Source organism: Tenrec ecaudatus, chromosome 18 (genome assembly GCF_050624435.1).
Source record: "Tenrec ecaudatus isolate mTenEca1 chromosome 18, mTenEca1.hap1, whole genome shotgun sequence".
NCBI lineage: Eukaryota > Metazoa > Chordata > Mammalia > Afrosoricida > Tenrecidae > Tenrec > Tenrec ecaudatus.
In genome coordinates, this window is record NC_134547.1 from 11,518,750 (window position 1) to 11,522,944 (window position 4,195).

The 4,195-nt window shown below is 48.1% G+C and overlaps 1 pseudogene; it reads left to right on the plus strand.

The window, feature by feature from the left end:
• Positions 1 to 1,268: 1,268 nt before the first annotated feature.
• On the plus strand, positions 1,269 to 1,742 carry LOC142432199 (small ribosomal subunit protein eS12-like; annotated as a pseudogene).
• The last annotated feature ends 2,453 nt before the right edge of the window (positions 1,743 to 4,195 follow it).

Sequence of the window (4,195 nt, forward strand, 5' to 3'; positions counted from 1 at the left end):
CCTGGAGAAGCTCCCTCATGCTTAAGTGAAGTGAAACTCACTCACTGCCATGAGGCAATGCTAACTCATTGTGCCCCCTGTGAGTGTCTGAGACTGACACTGCTTACTGGAGAAGAAAACCCAGCCTGGACAACAGAAAAGTGGGTAAAAGGAGACATCGGACAGTGTAAGACATGAAAAAAAATTTATAAATGATCAAGAGTTTGTGAGGGAGGGAGGGTATGAGAGGGAGGGGGAAAATGAGGAGTTGATCCCTAGGGCTCAAGTAGAAAGCAAATGTTTTGAGAATGATGATGGCAACAAATGTACAAAGGTGCTTGACACGATGGATGGATTGTGATAAGAGTTGGATGAGCCCCCAATAAAATAATTTACAAAAAAGAAAGCCCAACCTTTCCCGCTCGGGAGCGGCTGGTGGTTTCGAACTGCCGACCCCTGTGGATCGCAACCCAACCTGCCATGAGCCAATCACAAGAAGACAACTATGTTAGGACAGCAGGTGGGCGTGTGTCCCTCCCATGTCTGCAGAGGCCCCCATAGAGGAGGTTGGAAAGAAATCAGGCCACCATTGAACACCTATGAAGTCTCCAAACTGCGCATGCTCCTACTCAAGCCCCCGAGACAGGTGGGAGGCACACCTTCCCGGCCCGGTCCCGTACCGTCCTCACCAGGGCTCCTGTGGCTGAACCCACTGTTGCAGCCGCTGTGCCCATCCACCTCCTGGAAGGCCTGCCCCTCCTCCGCTGCCCCTCCACTTTGCCAAGCACAGTGGCCTCCTCCAGGGACAGGCCTCTCCTGACAACCTGTCCAAAGTAAGTGAGACAGAGTCTCACCGTCGTTACCTGTCCTTCTTCCCAGACAGGTCGGCTTGTCCTTTGAGTAACATGCAGCCATTCTTCTTCGGTCTGCTTTATTCCGGGTTAGATTTTCACCCGCCTCGGAGGCAGGTGGAAAGACCATGCCTTGGGCTCAGTGCACCTTGGTCCTCACAGTACCATCCTTGCTTTCCTTGTGCAGCAGATAGCGCCCACGCAATGCATCGCTTGATGTCTTGACTGCTGTGTTTGTGAGCGTGGGTTGTGGACCCAAGCAAGATGACACCCTCAACAACTGCAAATGCTTGACAAACCACCACCAAGTTCATAGATCACATATATAATCGTACGTAACCATGTCAAAATGACTATATGTATGATTGCATATATATGTGTGTGTGTATATATGGATAGGTGTATCCTCTTCTACAGCAAGAAGGAATATAGCTCTTTCCCTGTCCCCGCCGAGCTGTGCGGAGGCGGAGGCTCCGGTGTGTTCAAGATTCGGTCCCACCCGTAACCTACCGCCATGGCCGAGGAAGGCATTGCTGCTGGAGGTGTAATGGACGTTCACACTGCATTACAAGAGGTGCTGAAGAGCGCCCTCCTCCATGATGGCCTAGCACGTGCAATCCGCGAAGCTGCCAAAGCCTTAGACAAGCGCCAAGCTCATCTTTGTGTGCTTGCATCCAACTGTGATGAGCCGATGTATGTCAAGTTGGTGGAGGCCCTGTGTGCTGAACACCAGATCAACCTCATTAAGGTTGATGACAACAAGAAACTAGGAGAGTGGGTGGGCCTCTGCAAAACTGATAGAGAAGGAAAACCCGGAAAGTGGTTGGTTGCAGTTGTGTGGTTGTTAAGGACTGTGGCAAAGAATCTCAAGCCAAGGATGTTATTGAAGAATACTTCAAATGCAAAAAATGAGCAAATAAAACTTTGCTAATTGTCCTGGTTAAAAGAAGAAGAAGAAGGAATATAGCAGCTAATTAGTCCACAGAGCAGTACAGAGGGTTCAGTTCAACTCACATCCCTGGAATAGTTAATCTATTGGAAGTTATTCAACTCACATGGGTTGCCAGGTCTAAGGTCAAGGAAGCAGACAACAGAGTCCTCTATGGGGCAAGGCAGGCAGAGTCTGCCCACAGGCAGCAAACAGCAGGGTGGGTCAGCCACACTCAGTAGCTCCAGAGCTTAGCGACAGGGCCGGATGGGATATGGAATTCAAGCAATGCAAGGTGATAAGATCCACCAACCTCAAGCTCAAGTGATGTACGCACCAGCAGCGTGGTGAAGCAGGACCTGAAGGAACCTCAAGCTCTAGCAACATGATGCATGGGTTGGTTTGGTCCAGAGGTAGTGAAGCTCACAGGTTGAGGACGAGAACTAGCTAAAGCAGCAGCATGCTGGTCTGATCAACAGTGAGCAAGAGAGATGGGGCGGGCCTTGCAGAGCCATTTATCTCTTTGCCCTCCAATCACACTGTGACCTGATTAATCCTACGTTTTGTGATTGGCCGGGTTGGCAAAATAAGTCTACGTATCACAAACATCACGGGAGCTTGAACACCTTGTGCTGGGTGAAAGAAGTCAATCCCAAAAGGACAAAATACCGCAAGGCATCACTTATCTAGGAAAGGCAAATAGAGAGAGGCCAAAGTGTATTAATAATTACCAGGGACAGGAGGGGAACCATGCTGGCATAGTGGTTATGAGTTGGGCTACTAACCATAAGGTCAGCAGTTCAAAGCCTCCAGCCGCTCCAAAGATTGACAACTCTGGAAACCTACAGGGAGGATATCTAACCTGACGTAGGGTTACTATGAGTTGGCACAGACTGGATTGCACTGAGTATGAGTTTTTAAAAAAATTATATAGTCATAATGTATACCCGTACACGTATGTCATATATATTGTACACATGCATGCAGGGGCTTCAAAAAGTTCGTGGGAACATTCCATTATCATGCCCCCACACACACTTTAAAATTGTTAATTAAATTTATTTGGGAGAAGCTTTTTATTGTGAATTGGGTGAAGGTTTACAGAGCAGAACATTGGTTTTCTATCGCAGGATTCATATACATTTTGTTGCGACACATCCATTTCCACTACCTGTGATCTCCTTTTTCCAAGAGTTTTTTGAAGCCCTTTTGTGTATGAGGGAGCCCTGGTGGCTTAGTGGTGACGTGTTAGGCTGCAAACTCAACAGTTGGAGGTTACCGGCTTCTCTGCAGGAGAATGACCAGGCTTTCTACTCCTGTAAAGAGTTACAGCCTCACCTAAAGCCCATCTGTAAGCATCTAGACATCCCCTTACAGAAGGGTCACAAGGAAGAGATGAGCTAGTCAGGGTGCAGTGTAGCACCGATGAAACCTACGGCTTTCCTCTAGTTCCTAAATGCTTCCTTCCCCCCACTATCATGACCCCAATTCTACCTTACAAATCCGACTAGACTAGAGCATGTACATTGGTACAGATAAGAGCTGGAAACACAGGGAATCCAGGACAGATAAACCCCTCAGGGCCAATAATAAGAGTAGCAATACCAGGAGGGTAAGGGGAAAGTGAGGGAGTCGGGGGGAGAGGGGGCAGTAGTAATCACATAATCTGGTGTCAGTTTGGGACTTAAAAGGATTAAGAGTAAAGGGGTGGAGTCAATCAGTTCATAGCCAATGAGGCCTCTGTGTGGGCGTGGCCTTCTCCTGAGAATTCTGGGGATTCCTGTATTTCCTCCTTGGAGGTGGAAGACACACTGTCCCTCAGCTCACTCCCTAAGAGACGCTCTACTGACAAGACACATGTCACTAAGCTGATAGACCCTGTTCCCTGGGAACTGGAGGAGCCACGTGGAGACCCCTGCCAGCACTGAGATGCTTCCACCGCCACTGGAGCCACAAGACTTTCCACCCACTGGCCTGTGATCTTCCTGCATTCGGCGTCATTGTGTGTGTTTCGTGAGCCTGAAAAGGACTTCATGGATTGGTATCGGACATATGGACTAGTAGCAGACTTATGGACTTGATCTGGACTGGGCTGGGATGTTTTCTTCATATTCAATTGCTTTTGTATATAAACCTTTTTATATGCATATAAGTCTCCCTGGATTTGTTTTTCTAGTCTACTCAGACAAACACAAGGGGAACCGATCACAATGATCTACATAGAACCCCTTCCCAGGGGGACAGACAACAGAAAAGTGGGTGAAGACATGAAAAAATGATCATTTATCAATTATTAAGAGTTCATAAGGAAGGGAGGGTTCGGGGGGGAGGGAAAAATAAGGCGCTGATACCAAGGGCTCAGGTGGAAAGAAAATGGTTTGAGATCGATGATGGCAACATATGTACAGATGTGCTTGACACATGGATGGATGGATGG